This window comes from Alexandromys fortis, unplaced genomic scaffold (assembly GCF_014885135.2).
Source record: "Alexandromys fortis isolate MF-2015 unplaced genomic scaffold, M_Fortis_MF-2015_v1.1 scaffold_229, whole genome shotgun sequence".
Lineage (NCBI taxonomy): Eukaryota > Metazoa > Chordata > Mammalia > Rodentia > Cricetidae > Alexandromys > Alexandromys fortis.
This window is the reverse complement of record NW_026068122.1, coordinates 349,731-368,521: the sequence shown is the minus strand read 5'-3', so window position 1 is coordinate 368,521 and position 18,791 is coordinate 349,731.

Below are 18,791 nucleotides of genomic sequence, written 5' to 3'. Positions count from 1 at the left end.
GGGATCTTATTCTCTTTGGATGCATACCTTACTCAGCCTGGATGTAGGGGGAGGACCTTGGACTTCCCACAGGGCAGGGTGCCTTGACCTCTCTTAGGACTGGAGAGGGTGAAAGGGGGGGGGGGGCATGGGAGGGAAGTGGGAGGAGGGGAGGAAGTGGGAATTTTGATTGGTATTATTTTTAAAGTAATAATAAAGTAATTGTAAAAAAAAAGAATGCCAAAGTGAAACCTAACTGAGTATAGTAATGAAAATTATCATTTTAAAAAGAAAGAAGAATTCTGTGGGCTAATGGGGGGTGCCACAATAAAAATTATAGCCATATTTGCTTTTACAGATTTTTGACTGAATTCTAAAAATCTAAGTGCCTTTTTAAAAAATGTACTTTTCTTTTTAAAGAAGTGATTCTTCGTGAGGCCTCGAGCTGTTGAGAACCGATACCATTGGCTTATCTCTCCCCTGAATCCTAAAGCTCCCTCTAGTGACCAAGGACATATGCCAACTACAGGTCTGGACATGAAACACCTTCTACAGCTTCCTACCTTAAATAATACCTTGCTTCTCTGGCATTTCCACAAATGTCAGCTCGTTTGACACAAGTCTTATGAACTGCCATTTCCCCTGGTCAGTACAGTAAACGGAGGCTGAAATGGGTCTGGTTCCGCACAGGTACTTGGCTAGTGGCCAGGAAACTGGCGCCTGAAGCCAGATCTACTGGAGTCCGCCATGAGGCACGCTCCGTTTTCCACAAGCATTGTGTAAGGTCACCCGTGGATATTCTCACAGACACTGCGATGCTTTCTCCTTAATGGGAGCCCTTCTAAGAGAGTTACAAGAGTGATTCTTGACTTTCAAGACAAGGAATTATGGACCTCTACTTACAAATGATTCTATGTGGTATCAGGAATTTCAGGACCATGTAGGACTCCAAGGACCCTCCGCCCCAAGTTAAGATTCCTTCAACATTTGAATGCAATCTTGGGATACTGAGAACTTAAGGATGATGAAATTTGAAGTTCTTCCCTCTTTCCCTTAATTAGAATGTTTTTCAAGCTCATTATTCAGACCACTTAGAATGATTAAGCAAATTAGTATGTATTTGTTAAGAGTTAAGAAAAAGTGAGTGGATGTTGCTATCAAGGAAACCAACATTCCCACAGGCATGTCTAGGATTAGGGGCAGACTAAAATATTTCAAGAAAAGTAGCAATTTGGAAGCACTTTTTTCAAATACAAGAGCATACAATAGTCTGACTGGCTGGTGCTATCTAACTGAAACAACAACATCGCAGACACAGAAGGGCTTTATTCAGTGAAGAAAACTCAGTGTTGTCTTTAAATTCTTAGCTCTTTTCAACCTGCTGTTTCCCACAGTTCTGGAAAAGCCAGAATGAACAGACAAGGCTCACCAGTTCACCTAAATGTCTCCCCCCACAAACCTAAACCCCATTTTAGTTTTTCATAAGGGGGGCAGGTTTTTGCCACGTAGCCCAGATTGGCCTCCAACTTGCTGTCCTATTATCTCTGATTCTTGAGTGCTGAGGTCATAGGTGTGCCTTCTTCCTAAGTTTTTCCATGTAGAGTCCAGGAGAGGGGCAGTGTCTGTACTACTCATTCGCATTCCTTACAGCCAAAAATGTCTCTGGCAGCCGTACACATCCAACAAATATTTAATGACTGAATGTGTAAATGGCCTTTAATGGGTCAGCTTCTCTGGGAGACTGCTCATGTCCTTTCCCGCAGTCAGGCAGTGGCCCCTGATTACCTAAGGCATTCCCCTAGAATCCTCCACATTGGTTGTTAACCTCAGGATATAGATCAATGGTTCTCAACTTTCTTAATATGGTGGTCCTTTAGTACAGTTCTTCATGCTGAGACGAGCCTCAACCATAAAATTATATTATTATTATTATTATTATTATTATTATGGTTTTTCAAGACAAAGTTCCTCTGTGTAGCTTTGGTGCCTGTCCTGAAACTAGCTCTTGCAGACCAGGCTAGCCTCAAGCTCAGAGATCTGCCTGCCTCTGCCTCCTGAGTGCTGGAATTAAAGACAGACATGTGCCACCACCACTCGGCCCATAAAATTATTTTCATTTCTACCTCATAACTGTAATTTTGCTATTGTTGTGAATCCTGATGTAAACAGCTGTGTTTTCCAATGGTCTAAGGCAACCCCTGTGAAGGGGGGGTCATTTGACCCCCAAAAGGGACCATGACCCACAGGTTGAGAACCATTGATACAGATACTTGGCCATGTTTATAAAAAGGTCTGTTCTCAAGCCAGAGAGATGGTTCAGCAGATAAAGGTGCTAGTTCTGCAATCCTAAGGGCCTGAGTTCAATCCCCAGTATCTACATAAAAAGTTAAATATGGTGGAATACATATATAATCCCTCCCAGCACTCTACAGAAAGCTGGGAGGTGAAAGCAGAACTTCCCAGGCACTCAAGGGCTGAGAGGACCACGCAGATGCCATAACAAGAGGTTCAGTCCTCTGTTGGCCTCAATTTTAGTTTCCTGAGATAGAGCAAGAAGTTTCTGAAAAAAAAAAAAAAAAAAACACAAAGGACAATCTCTAACATTCTCAACAGCAAGGCAAAGAGGCAAGGTTGCCCAAGCCATAACCAAATGATGATAACCACAGCTCAAGATGATATCCAAATAAGGACAAAGCCTGGAACTTGTCCAGGCCTGCCCCCAAATGGAAAACTAAAGCCCTGACCAGATGTGCTCAAGGACATATTTGTGTGGTCATTTTGATAGATGCTGAGTTTTTCTTTTTATAAAATCCAGTATCTCTTCATGTTCACCTGAGTTAACCCATAATAGAATAAATATGCCTCAATATAATAAAGGCAATATAGGACAAACCTGCAGCCAGCACTGTGTAAATAGGGGGAAATTCAAAGAATTTATAATAATAAGAGAAGGGTATCCACTTTCTCCGCTCTTATTCAATGTAGTGTTAGAATATTTATCTAGAACAAAATGCAACAGAAGCAAATAACAGGAGAACAAATCTCCCAAGCACCAGGATTCCAAACATACACCATTCTGGCTGGCTCTTTATGATCTGGGGATTAGATCCATGGCCTCACGCTTACAAGGCAAGCACTTAATCAGCTGAGCAATCTTCCCAGTCCCTACACCGTGGAGTTTTGTTCAGATACAAAGAAAATGGAATTATGTCACTTATTGGGATATGGATAGAACTAGAGGCCAGTTTATTAAATGAAATAAACCAGGCAGAAAAAGACAAATACTGTATCTTTTCTCTCCTTTGTAGAACCATGTTGCGTATAGACATATATAACCAGATTCACATGAAAACAGAAGGGATACCCCTTGAAGGGGAGAGAGGAAACCAGCAGAAGGGCAAAATGGAAGGGAGAGGGAAATGTCAGTTCTTGAGGAGTGAGAATGGAGGGTCTAGGGGGACGATGAATGTCACCGAAGTACATTGTAGCATGAACCCAGAGACAGATCATGTAGTTCAATCTGAAGATCAGAAAAGCAAAGCAGCTAAGCTACTAGAGACCTTTTAACTCTGTGAAAGCTTCAGACTAAAAGAGAGTGAGTTTCTGTCTCATCCTGCCTTATATTCCTCTCTAGTGCTGACTTCACAAATCACTTGCTGTCTATGAGAGACCATTTCACTTTTGCTCATATACTTAACTCTTGTCTTTTAAATCCCAATTCTTGTATTAATTCACCCAGCCAGTTTGCCTTGATGTCTAACCATCCCTCCTCTCTACACTTCTAGACAAAGCCATGTGCTAAATAAATGAAAATACAAGTTGAGAAAATAAATAAGTGAAACATAATAGTTAAAAAAATTTCAAAAAAGCATATTTTATTTTACAACTGACAAGTCAAAATGTATTTAAACAGTTTCTGGCAGATAAAAAAATTTCTAATCCAATGAACAGGCAAACAGTAGAGAAGATGACTGAGTGGCATGAGCTATGCAAAGTTTCTCAAGGTGCTTGGGATATAGTAAACCTCCTGCTAATTTCAGTTCTCACAGCAATTGATATTATTAATGTATTACAGAACTCAACTCCTCTGGTGGTGAGAAGAACAAATACCAAAACAACTTAAGACATGGCAGTGACAGGAAATTTATGACACAGATGTGACTACCAGGGAGTTTCCTTCCTGAGGATGAGTTCACCGCATACTTTCCCTGCATCACAGACGCTGCCTGGCCCTGGAAGATAGCTGTTGACTGGGCTAGAGAAACAAGGCTTGCAAAGCTATGGCATCTTCCAACTGAAGATCCAAAAGTCCGAGTCTACTCCAAAAACTCCCTCGTTTCAGCTTTGGTGTTTTTGTGCACTTTACATAAGGACATGTATAAGTGGGGTGATGACGGACAAGGGAGGAGTACACATAGAGTTTCAAACAACAGACACACTGTCTAGAGTTTTCTTTGGTATGAGAGCAAAGGAATGATGGATAGCAGCTTTACACACACCGCATGTTGGCACAGTAATTATCTTAATGATTGATCTTGGGTTCTTCGTTAATGCCCAAGATTTTTTTTTTTACAGGGCAGTAAACCTTTTTGGCTTCTACATACTGTTTCCAAATATTCCTTGGCTTTTGAATTTTTTTTTCAGAATCATGTGTTTTTAAAACCTTATTTTTGTGAAGGCGTAAGTCACGAACAAGGCCACACCAGTTTGGAGTTATGATTAATAGGGTGTTATTTATTTAAAGGGGAAAACTTACAGATCACCGTCCCAGACAACAGCCATCTGTACAACCAGGAAGGGAGTCTAGTCTCCGGCGGAGCAGGAAGTGAAGAGAGCGAGCAGAGGAAACAGCCGCTTTTTTAAAGGGAGAGAGACCACGCCCCAATGGGCTGGTATCACAGCAGCTATTGGTTGGAGGGGCGGAAGGACCTCCCGCAACATTTTTGCATAGTTTTCTCCTCCTTCTCCCCCCTCTTGTGTGTGTGTGTGTTATTAAAAACATAAAAAATGCTTAAATAAAAGATAGGAATAAAAAGAATACAGGTATTAGAGAATAGTTATATTTTAAATGTACACTCATGTGGCAATCATTCATGGACCAAAATGACAGATAGCAAAATCTGCCAAAGGAAAACAGTCCCCAAATTGAATTCAAGATCCTTTACTGGCTCAATCCATGTAAGTGACAGTGGCTGATCACACACAAGTGTGTAGGCATATGTGTAGATATGGTTATCTCTTACTCACTGTGTTTTACTGAGCTGGGCTCTCTTGCTTTGCCCCATTGATGAGAGACAGTGGTGACTGCCAGAGATAAAATAAGATTTGCTAAAAGGCACTATATTTCTCTCTGATTTCATCTTGATAGATTTCGATCGCCCAGGTATCCGGTGCTTTCTATGTCCATATCCAAAGGTTATCCTTGTGAGTAACTGTGAAAGAATGACCATGACTCTGCTATGTCCAAGCACTTCCCTCCCTGGCTGCTGCTGACAGTGACTGTTATCAGGTGTCTTTAGACATTGGGTGTTATGCTAGGCACATGGAAACCCAGTTCTGCTATTAACTAACAAGATAATGTTTTCTTGTTGCCAAAAAATACTGATAATAGAAAATACCCATGTAATAGGGTGATCATAACAAGTTAGTACCAAGTGCTTTAAGTAACAGAGGTATGTATTAAATAATATGTACAGTGTTCAGAAATTTAGGTAGCTTGCATGGGACCTTCTGTATGTGGGTGACAGTTATGTAGTTTGATCTGTTTACAGGGCTCCTAGTAGTAGGATCAGGACCTGTCCCTGGCACTTGGGCTGGCTTTTGGGAACCTATTCCCCATGCTGGGTTGCCTCACCCAGCCTTGATGCAGGGGGCAGAGGGAGCTTGGTCCTACCTCATCTTGATGTGCCATGCTTGATTGATGCCCATGAAAGGCCTGCCCCTTTCTGAGGAGACTGAGGAGGAGTAGATGGGGAAAAGGGTAGAGGGGAGGCAATTGAATGCAAAATAAATAAAAATTTTAATTAATAAAGTGTCCAGTGTTACTATTACTTACAACTATTTAAGTCAACCACCCTTTGATGTAGGAATAGTGATTCTATTTTATGGATGAGAGGATATCTAGCTTCAAACTCCCATGAAACGTGCTGTTCCTCAGTAAACGATGGATCAGTTAGAGTCTGATCCATTTCTCTTTGCTTCTGAAGCTCTTTACTGTTACACTGCCTCTTCAGTCTGATACATTTTCATTCTTACTCGGGATAGAATGACCTGCATTTCTGTCTCTGTTTTCTCATCTGTAGTACTGGAACAATACCAGTACCTAACTCCTGGGTCTATGAGTGTCACTTAATAAATACCATTCTGAGGTTTGTCCTATTGACACTCCTTTTTGAACTTAGCACCGCCTTCAGACTTTCTACACAAGAAAAACAAAGGTTTTTGCCCGCACAGTAAAGGCATGACCAGCTTTAACCTCATCTTTTACACAGTGACAGGAACGTTATATTGAAGGTCCTTTTAATCTGTTTAACATTTTACTTCTAACTCTCTCTTTGAACCTCTCTTGGAAAACTCTTACCATCTTTATGTAAGAACAACAGACTCAAACCACCTGAAATAACAGAAGTGGGGATTTTTAAAGGGAGATCTGTTTGTTCTGGAATACCATGAAAGCAGTCAGCTAATTCGGCAGATTAATAGCTTCAAAGCAGTTCAATTGGACCAACTCAAAGCCAAAACAGTCCTCACGGTCAGCATGCTAATGTTAACTAACGGTTGGCCTGACCAGTACATCATAAAGCTGCCTGAAATACAAGAGTGAAGTGGGGCCAGAGTTCGTACGCGGCTGTTCCGTGTTTGATTGTCTCAGCAGTTGTGTTAGGACTTGATGATCTGCAGCCCGGCTCAGGTTGTTAGTCCCGGCCAACTCTTTCTTCCCCCTCCTCATTGGAGAATTTCAAATGCTTTTCTGAAATTCATAGGAATCCTGTAAAAATACTCTTGTCAGAACTAGCAGAATTCTCTACTTCTACAGGAATTTAAACGCCGAGACATGACTCAAAGGGCCCACTTATACACAGCATCATCAGCATTAGATTGAAAACATTAGTGGAGGTGACCAGTGACCCAGATAATCCACAAAGAGTTGATTCTGGGATGTATCCTGGTATTTGCATTTGATCCTAGATATATCTGGAGTTCTTGGAATTGAGACCTGAACCAAAACAATGAGCTCACGCTGTTTAACTCAAAGAACCAGGAAACACATTTTTGATACCCTCTCTACCTTGAACTTGACCTCACCTCTACCTGCTACCATGTCCATCCAGAGTTGAGTTGCCCTATTCCAGACCAGCAACTTAAGTAGCCTGGGTTTTTTGTTCTATTTTGTTCTGTTTGTTTGTTTGATTTTGTTAGCCTTCAAACTTTGTAGCACACAGAAAAGGGAAATTTGCAATCAAGAGAGGAAAGGTCATTTCTAGTGGACTGCTAATGTGGCTGCATAGTGTATAAAGGGAGAATCAGACAGAGAAGGGGCGATCTTTGCTGGGCTTCTGTCTTTGCTTTTCTGTCTTTGCATACTGATTAGTGAGGGCTACACTAATGAAGGTTCCACAAGATGGTGAGGTACTCAACCTATGGCTTGTTGCACAATTAATTTTATTAAATTAAAGCATTACTCCATTGTTTTACCTTGAGGTTAAAAGCAGGACTGCTCTGTCATGTCACAAGATCAATTATCAGTACATAAATGCAAGTTAGATAGGATCTAGGATCCCATAAGAAAATGTTCTAAGTGTCTTTACTTCACAACTGATTCATGATCCAATGACAAACTATAAAAGGTTTCTTGCTGATGCTGTTGTTGCTGTTGACAAAGTCTCATGTGTACCTGGAATCTCTATGTCACAGAGGATGTCCTTGGACCCCTATGATCCTTCTCTCTCTACCTGCAGAGTTCTGGGGTGATAATTATTTGCCACTGGGCTTGAACACAGGGTTTGATGCGTTGTTGGCAAGCACTCTACCAACTCACCTGCATCTGTATCTCTAAAGCACTGTTTTAAAAACCTTTGTTGATTTTTAGAGTGTATGTTTCCATGTGTGTGTACACATGGGCACAGATGAATGCCTGGATAAGTCAGAGGGTAACTTGTGGGAGTTGATTCTCCTACTGTTTGAGTCACAATAATCAAACTCAGGTTGTCAGACTTGGCAGTCAATGCCTTTTCTATCTAACCTATCTCATTGATTCCCCAAGGATTATTTTCAAGATTGTGTGGGTGTTTCTGGAGGCCCTCAGATCTCTTGAAGCAGGAGTTATGAGTGGCAGGGACACGTGGGCACTGGGATCTAAACTCTGGTTGTGTGGAAAAACAGGAAACACTCTTAACTTTGGCTATCTCTCTGGCCTCAGTTTCCAAGATCTTAATTCTTTATTATCAAAACTATATATTAGTAACATTTATTTGTATACTAATAGCAAAAATCTAACTTTCCAGAGATCAGTTTAAAATACTATTAACATGCAATTAATTTTTCTGTTTTCCTCTATAGAGCTTATGTTGACAATTTAATGTATCCAGATCATTTCAAATTGAGCTGACAGCCGGGCGATGGTGGCGCACGCCTTTAATCCCAGCACTCGGGAGGCAGAGGCAGGTGGATCTCTGTGAGTTCGAGACCAGCCTGGTCTACAGAGCTAGTTCCAGGACAGGCTCCAAAGCCACAGAGAAACCCTGTCTCGAAAAAACAAAAAACAAAAAACAAAAACAAAAAAAAACTGAGCTGACATAGTGGGTAAAAGTTCTTGCTGTATAAGCGTAAGAACCTGAGTTCAACTCCCCAGCACCCATATAAAAAGTTAAGCAAGTGTGGTGGTTTAAATGAAAATGGACCCCAGGGGCTCATGTATTTGCATGCTTAGTCCTCACTGGACAAACTGGGAAAGATTAGGAGGTGGGCCTTGTCTGAGTGGGTGTGGCCTTGTTGGAGGAAGTGTGCCACTGAAGGTGGGCTTTCAGGTTTTCAAAAGCCCAAGCCAGGCCTAGAGTCTTTCTCTTCCTGCTGCCTACAGATCAGGATGTAAGCTCTCAGCTACTTCTCCAGCATCATGCTTTCATGCCTCACACCATGATGATAATGGATTAACCCTCTGAAACTGTAAACAAGCCCCCAGTTAAATGCTTCTTTTTATACTAGCCTTGGTCACAGTGTCTCTTCACAGCAGAGAACACTAACTAAGACAGCATGGTTGCATACGCCTGTAACCCTAGCATTGGGAAAAAGAGAGAGGCAGATCATTGGGTAGCTAGATTAGCCTGAAAACAGCAAACTTTCAACACAATTAGTCTGGAACAAGGGGATAAAGCAGAGAGCAACAGAAGACAACATCTGATGTTATTCTCAGGCCTCTGATGTGCATACATGGACAAGCACAGTTACACACTCATGTGCACGCACCACACACATACAAGCACATAATTTCTTAAAGGGTATCCTTTTGTTAAGCAATGCTTGTCATTCTCAAAATTTAGAGAATAAGACTCCATGATAGCTTTTTTAAAAAATGCAGACTTCTCAGTTCTAATACCACTGTATTAGAATATAAGTTTTATAAGTTTAGGGATGGTGCTTAGGGCCCCACACTTTAAAGCAACACCACAGGCAATTCTGATGTAGGTGTTTTGCAACATGTGTTTAGAATCACAAATGCACAGTAATAGATTAATTAGGAATTAAAAAGTATATTAGTTGTTTTATCACAAAACTTGTATTTTCAAATTATTGTCTTACCAAACCTGATTATAACAACTGTATTTAAAATAATACCAAATACTTGAAAACTTTTTAAACTTTATAATGTCAAGAAATTAGGTACACTGTAAACTGGTATTTTCTGATTTGGCGAGCCACTAATGTGAATACTTACTGCACACATGTTACTGTTTTTTTTTTTCTGAACTGAATCATTTAAAAAAATGGAAACAAAATCAGATTCTGTTCAGTGGGCTTTGTAATCTAGCTGGGGAGACAAGCTATAACCACACAGAAGTAAAGTTATGTGACTTAGAATGAAAATGAGAAATTGAAGGTGTAATTGATGAGGGATGGAGGAAAGGGGAAAGGAAGAGGGGCAAGACAGGCCTTGAGGTAGTGGTACAAAAGGTCAGAGAAGTATATCTGCATCTGAGTGACCAGATTCCACTATTTTGAATACTACCCATTAATACAAAAAAATTTCAGATTGTGTCAGTGGGAACATATTCCAAGGTTAAATGCAGCTCAGAGGCCCCGATGTCTAAGCTCCGGCATCACCAATAGTTTTTGTGGTGTAGGGCTCATTTACATTGTTTATGATCTCATATTTTTAGATGTGGAGTAAATAAACTTGATTTTACATGAAAACACACTCATGTGCTGGGCTTGTATTATGGGATATTTGTACACGTTGTGAAGATGTATTTGTTGTGATTGGTGCAATTAAAAAGTTTACCATAAATAAATAGCTAGGCAGGAGGTATAGGTGGGACTTCCAGACAGAGAGAGAGAAAAAAAAAATGAGAGGAGGAACCTAGGCTCAGGGATGTGGTCAGCAGACTCAGAAGAAGTTGGACGTGACATACTAAGAAGGGGTAACTGAGCCACATGGCAGAAAGTAGATTTTATAAAAGCTAGTTGGGCAAAGGCCTAAGCTAAGTCTAAACTTTCATAATTAATAATATGTCTCATTATTTTTGAGCTGGCGGTCCAGAGATAGATGGACAAGAAAGCTTGCCATGGACTTGAGTCTATTTTTGTTTTGGCAGTGTTGGGAGCAAACCAAAGTCAACCTCCGAACACGTCCATTTCCACTCTCTCTACCGTCACAGGAAAATCATTTCAACGCTTACAAAGAAAAGAAGATCATAAAAATGGGTCCAAAATAAGTTTACACTATATCTCAGACAAACGTGGTAACTTCTAAATTATGAACAAATACTTTGAACTTCCTGTACTACATTACTGCTCTTTTCATGAGCTAAGATTGACAAAAGCTACTTACAAATCTGCATCCGTCTCCCAGAAAAACTTAAATCACCATTTTTTTTTTATTTTTGAAGCTAGAACATTTTCATTGCTTTCCCAAATTCTTTAATTTGAAAAGGGAATAAATGAAGTGCAGTAAGAAACAGAAGCCAGAGTAAGACAGGTGGATGAGGTGAATCAACTGTCGGCCACCGTTAGTGAGGGAGGCCACTCATAAGTCACTGGGGTGCAGCACAGTGGCAAACAACCCCAAGTTAGTAACTTGGTTAGTCCATAGGCAGGAATCCAGGATGTGTTCAGGCCGAAAACATTTGGAAGCACAAGGGAATGTTTCTTATTGCTCTTTAGAAGGTGAAAAGAAAACCAAGAATTTTTTTTTTTCTAATGTCTTCATGGGATTAAGCCTGCTAAAACCTGAGCAGGGAGACAGCTCTTATCTGTCAAGTATGTCACTGTCCTCATGACCTGAGCTCGCTTCAATATCTAATAGTGAAATCATGTTCTGATATAAAGGCGAGGGGATAGGAGAGTGTGTGAAATTGAATGCACATATGCAGTTTTCTGAGAACACTGTCTAACTATCAAGACTTGGTGATTTTTTAAAAGCTGTGCTCTCAGAAATTCAAGTCACTCAAGTGTAGGTTATGGCCGAGAGGCTGAATGTTTCCCTAAATATCTCTAATCTGATTCCAAGAGGCTTAGAATCCTCTCCAGTGGATGCTCCTTCTTAGAGCAGAGTCACAACAGAGAGGAACTACATCACTTAGTGTCTTATCTAAGCCTCTTATGGAGAACTCACCTAGTTTTTGTTTTGTTTTGTCTTGTTCTTTGAGACAAGTTCTCCATAAGTCAGGCTGGCCATGAACTTGCAATCTTCTTATCTCCTCTGAGTCAGGTATTGTAGGTATGTATCACAAAGCCAAGCTACTCCCTGTTTCTTAAAACACCCCTTTCACTAGTTTTTTTGGTTTTGTTGTTGTTGTTTTTAACTGTGCTGCAGAGTCTGTTCTGTGTTCTTAATTAACTACTTCTCATCATTTCTTGATTTCTAGACACTGGTCTAAAAATAGGTCTTCTCACTTTTGTTTGTTTTTTCATAATCTTTCCCTTGGATCTTGAACTACATTTCTTTTTCTCTTTTCGTCTTTATGGTCTATGGTTTTACATGTTTACATAGTAAATTTGAGCTGTTCTTACCCACTCTCCTTCCTTCCCTACTGAAACCCTTCTTCCCAGTGTTTCCCCTCTACTTTTATGCTTTTCTTGTGTGTGATGCAGTACATTTAAATAGTTTCTTGATGGAACACAGGTGAAAGGTTACTAGCACAAGGGCAGTGTATCAGTGGCTACACCACTGAAGAAAATATCACCACCACTCTCCTACCCTCAGATCTCAACTGGCAGTAGTCCTCCGGGACAGGAAAGGTCTCATGGGTTCCTCTCCCACCTACGATAAGATGTTGATGTGCAGAAAACTATATTGGATACATTTTATTAAGTTCTAAATCAGTGGTACTAGGGCACTGTGCTGTGTTGTACTACACAGCCATTTAAAGCATGAGGAGATCTTTCCATTTGGATAGCATCCTCCTCAATCTTAGTAGCATTACACACACACACACACGCACACACACACACACACACACACACCACTTTTATGATTAAATAAAATTATTTCAAAGTCTCCTCTAGTCTGAAAGAATGCTGATGTCATAAAATTGAGGTTAGGATCACAGTTACCAGATGCTGGACCAAATAAGTAACCGATAAAGGGTATTGTGCTACTTAGTTAGGAGTTGTAGTTGGTATTGTGTAGGTGGTGACTATAGATCACAATAATGTAACTTGAAGATTTTGAATGTTTTCCTCAAAAAGATAGTGTTTAATGCAATAGAAATATCTACTAAAACTTAAACATGATGCAATGTATACATGCATCAAAATACCACATGATATGCCATAGGGTGTGAGTTTTATGTATTAGTTAAAATTTAATTTAAAGTCACCTCCAATGTTGCTGTTTTACTAGTTTCTAAATTCACTGAATTTATAAGTAAGGGAGACCCAAGAAGTTAATGCGAATAAAAAATGCCTAAAATTCACAGTGTAAATGTATGAAATGTCAAAGGATAAAAAGTATTATAGAAAATTAAATGTAGCTATTATGAAAAAAGTTGCTATGAACATAGTTGAGCAAATGTACTTGTGATAGGATGGAGCATCCTTTGGGTATATGTTCAGGAGTGGTATAGCTGGGACTTCAGGTAGATTAATTATCAATTTTCTGAGAATCAGCCAAAATGATTTAAAAAGTGGCTCAACAAATGTCCACTCCCACCAGTGGTAGAAGAGTGTTCCCCTTGCTCCACATCCTTCCCAATATGAGCTGTCATTTGTGGTTTTGATCTTAATTATTCTGACAGGTATAAGATGGAATCTCAAAGTTGTTTTGAATTGTGTTTCCCTGAAGGTTAGGGATGCTGAACACTTTTCTTTTTTATTAACACTCTTTTTTTTATTGATTTTTGATTGAGCTTGATAATTTTCTCTGCTCCCCTCCCTACTTCTGCCCTCCCCTTCAACCCTCTCCCAAGGTTCCAACGCTCCTAATTTACTTAGGAGATCTTGTCTTTTTCTACTTTCCATGTAGATCAGATCTATGCATGTCTCTCTTAGAGTCCTAATTGTTGTCTAGGTTCTCTGGGATTGTTATAGTTATAGTTTTACTTAGTATTGATAAAAGATAAAATAGATATAAATATTGTAACTGTAATTCTTGCTTGATAACTGTTCTATTATATGTAATTTTACTATGTTAAAGTGAAAGCCTTTCTTTTTTGTTTAAACAGAAAAGGGGAAATGGTGTAGGAGGTCCTTCTGTATTTGTGTTGCTTTCATTGGTTATTAAAGAAACTTCTTTGGCATAGTTGATAGGGTGAAACTCAAGTAGGCAGGGAAGACAGAATAGAATTCTGCGAGGAAGAAAGCAGCAGATAGAAATAGCCACCATGGAGATGCCAGGTCAGACATGCTAAATCTTTTCCGGTAAGCCACAACCTCGTGGTTCTACATAGATTATTAGAAATGGGTTGAATCAAAATGTGAGAGTTAGCCAATAAGAGCCTAAAGATAATGGCCAGACAGTAATTTAATTAATACAATTTCTGTGTGGTTATTTTGGGTATAAGCTACTGGGGCGGCGGGATGCAGCTTGCTCCTCCTACTACAGGTTACCTCACTCAAAATGATATTTTCTTTTTATTTATTTATTTATTAAAGATTTCTGTCTCTTCCCCACCGCCGCCTCCCCTTTCCCTCCCCCTCTCCCAATCAAGTCCCCCTCCCTCGTCAGCCCAAAGAGCAATCAGGGTTCCCTGCCCTGTGGGAAGTCCAAGGACCACCCACCTCCATCCAGGTCTAGTAAGGTGAGCATCCACGAAACTGCCTAGGCTCCCACGAAACCAATAGGTACAGTAGGATCAAAAACCCATTGCCATTGTTCTTGAGGTCTTAGTAGTCCTCATTGTCCGCTATGTTCAGCAAGACCGGTTTTAACCCAGGCTTTTTCAGACCCAGGCCAGCTGGCCTTGGTGAGTTCCCGATAGAACATCCCCCTTGTCTCAGTGTATGGGTGCACCCCTCGCGGTCCTGAGTTCCTTGCTTGTGCTCGCTCTCCTTCTGCTTCTGATTTGGACCTTGAGATTTCAGTCCACAATGGAGCACCGAACTGAAATCTCAAGGTCAAAATGATATTTTCTAGCTCTATCCATTTGCCTGAAAAATTCAAGATGTCATTATTTTTCTGCTGTATAATACTTCATTGTATAAAGTTACCACATTTTCCTTATCCATTCCTTGGTCAAAGGGCATTTAGGTTGTTTCCAGGTTCTGGTTATGACAAACAATGCTTCTATGAACATAGTTGAGCACATGTCCTTGTGGCATGATTAGAATCCTTTGGATATATACCCAAAAGTGATATTACTGGGTCTTGAGGAAGGTTGTTTCCTAATTTTCTAAGAAATCACCACACTGATATCCAAGGGGGCTGTACCAGCTTGCACTCCCACCAGTAATGCAAGAATGTTCCCTTTATCCCACAACCTCTCCAGCATAAATTGTCATTGGGATTTTTGATCCTGGCCATTCCTACAGGTATAAGATGGAATCTCAGAGTTGTTTTGATTTGCATTTCTCTGATGACTAAAATTGTTGAGCATTTCCTTAAGTGTCTCTCAGCCATTTTAGATTCTTCTGTTGAGAGTTTTCTGTTTAGGTCTGTACTCCATTTTTATTGGATTATTTGTTTTTTTTAATACCAATTTTTTTTAGTTCTTTGTATAATTTGGAGATAAGACCTCTGTCTGATGTGGGGTTGGTGAAAATCTTTTCCCATTCTGTAGGCTGTCATTTTGTCTTATTGACCATGTCCTTTGCTTTACAAAAGCTTCTCAGTTTCAGGAGGTTCCATTTATTAATTATTTCTCTCAGTGTCTGTGCTGCTGGGGTTATATTTAGAAAGTGGTCTCCTGTGCCAATGCATTCAAGTATACTTCCCACTTTCTCTTCTATGAGGCTCATTGTGGCTGGGCTACATGGCATCTCTCTGACTCTGCCTCCTTTCTCCCAGCATACAGCCTAGCTTTCCCTGCCTAGTTCTGTTTCCCTGCCATAAGCTCAAAGCAGTTCTTTATTCATTAACCAATAAAAGCAACACATAGACAGAAGGACCTCCCACACCATTTTCCCTTATCTGTTTAAACAAAAAGGAAGGCTTTAACTTTAACATAGTAAAATTACATATAACGAAACAGTTATCAAGCAAGAATTACATTTACAATATTTATATCTACTTTATCTTTTATCATAGCTAAGGAACACTATATCTATTCTTCAACTCCATCAAAGACTCCAGAAGGATACAATATTACTTAAGTAAACAAAAAATACATTGCAAACAACTTCCAAAATTCTAGAATTGACAGATACCTCTAACTGCCTGGAAAGTCACCCAAACTTCTTCTGTATCATTGGGGTATCCATCTTTAGCCTACAGGCCCATAGTATCCAGCAGACTTTTCCATGGAGCAGGAAATTTCAAAGATAGTTCCACCTATACTGGCAGTTTGTCCGTCACATTTTTCTGTCCTTAAGAATGTCTAGCAGACATTTTCATGAAGCAGGAACCCCAAAGATTGTCTCACCTTTATGCAAGTTTAGTAGTCATTTCTCTGTGGTTTCTGCATGTTCAGTTTATCAGGCAGTCTAGGCAAGAGCAGTTCCTTGCCAAATGACCAACCAATTCCATAAAGAGCCTCTTCAATGCATATCATCCTCTTTAAGGAGCTTGGTGCTGCCAGGAGCAGCTGTGTCTCACTATCATGAAAAGTCTTAAGTTTTTAAATATTTTAAATGCTATATTCTGAAGGTCTCTGATTTGAAACATACCTAATCAACTGAAATATATCTTTATACATATGGGAAAATCTAACATGACTATAATCTAGACTATTATAGATGATTATCTATTAACCTATATTTCTTAATTATACATTAAATTTTTAAATAAACTATGCAATCACAATACCTTAATCAAGAGCAGAATATACATATAACAAGACTGACCTTAAATTTGTATCAGTAAGCCAAGATTTATACCAATCAAAATCTCTATAGTATATCCCCTTTTAAATATAAAGAAGCATTTACAAACAATATTTGGGAATATGGGCATACTTTTGTCCAAACTTATTCCTGCTGTTGATTGGGCAAAGTAATTTTTGCCCAGTAGATAGACCTCTCAGGGGGTCATGGTCTATCAAACCATATTAACCTATAATGAATCCACAGATTCTCATCCTTTTTGAAAACAAAAGAACCTCTTTTTCAAAGCAACATATCCTTAAACCCAAATTCTGAAGTCAACATATGTAGAAAGAGCTGTGGGCTGCATTCCTGCCACCCAGCTACTGGCTGCCTGGCTAGCTTATGCCCCAAAATAATTACATGGAAACTGTATTCTTTTAAACACTGCTTGGCCCATTAGTTTCAGCCTCTTATTGGCTAATTCTCACATCCTGATTAACCCATTCTAATAATCTGTGTAGCACCACGAGGTGGTGGCTTACCAGGAAGATTCTTAACTTGCATCCATCTTGGAGAGGAGAGCTATAGCGTCTGTCTCACTGCCTTCTTCCTCCCAGCATTCAGTTCTGTTTACTCAGCCTATCTAAGCTGCTGTCCTATCAAAAGCCAAGGCAGTTTCTTTATTAACCAATGAAAGTAATACATAGACAAATGACCCTCTTACATCAAAAATACCTTTACAAATATACATGCTGGTTCAGCTATGTTTTCATGTGTCTGGGCTTTCTAGAATAAGTATTGCTTTTGACTTCTAGTTTTAAGCCATGGTCATCCAATAAGATACATGGGGTTACTCCAGTTTTTAGTACCTATTGAGGTTTGTTTTGTTTCTGAATATGTGGTCAACTTTTAAGATTCCATGAAGTGCTGAGAAGAAGGTATATTCTTTTATGTTTAGATGGAATATTCTATAGATGTCTGTTAAGTCCATCTGAGTCATAACATGTTAGTTCCCTTATTTTCTGTTAATTTTTTTTGAGTGACCTGTCCAGTAATGAGAGTGGAGTGTTGAAGTTTCCCACTATTAGTGTGTGGGGTTTAATGTATGGCTTAAGCTTTATAAGTGTTTCTTTTACATATGAGGGTGCCCTTGTTTTGGGGGCATAGATGTTCAATATTGAGATTTCCACTTGATGGATTTTGCCTGTGACTATTATGAAATGTCCCTCTTTGTCTCTTTTGATTGATTTTAGTTTGGACTATTTTGTGAGATATTAGAATAGCTACACGACCTTGTTTCTTAGGTCCATTTGTTTGGAATTTTTTTCCCAACCCTTTACTCTGAGGCAACATCTGTCTTTGAGGTTGAGGCATGATTCTTATATGCAGCAGAAGGATGGGTTCTGTTTTCTTGGGTTTGATCTTTTCATGGTGTTCCTTATTTCCTGGATATTTTGTGTTAAGCTTTTGTTATATTTAATGTTTTCTTTGACTGATGAGTCTATTTCCTCTGTTGTATCTTCAGTGCTTGAGATTCTCTCTTCCATCTCTTGTATTCTGCTGTTTATGTTTGCATTTGTGGTTCTCATGATTTCTGTTTCTATAATTCCCTTGACTTTTGTTTTCTTTGTCTCTATTTCAGTGTTCCACTCTTGAATAGTTTCTCTCATATATTTGATTACTTTTTCTTCATTTTAAGGAATTTGCTGATGTCTTCCAATCTTTTGTCTTTTCCTCCATTTCTTTGAGGGAATTTCTCATATCCTCTTTAAGAGTCTCAAACATTCTCCTGAAGTTATTTTTTTAGGTCATTTTCTTCTGCTTCATCTATATTTTGTTGTTCAAGTCTTGCTGTTTTAGGGTCACTAGATTTTACTGGTGTTATGTTGTTCTTTGTGCTGTTGCATCTGTTCTTACCTTGTCTACTCATCTTTCCCTCTACTTGCTGTGGTTGGGGCTGTCTTTGACTCTGGTGATTAATCTTCTAGGTGCCAGTGGATCCAAGGCTCAGGTGGTTGTTCCTCATAGTACAGTCATTGCCATGGTTCTAGTTACCCTGATGGTCATTTCGTGTTCCTGGAGGTCGCTCAGCACTCCTGAGGTTTGCTCAGCTCTCATGAAATTTGCTGTCTTGGACCTGCTCTTGTCTAGGTTGCCGGCTCAGACCTGTTTCTGTAAATGTCCCTGGTCTGGAT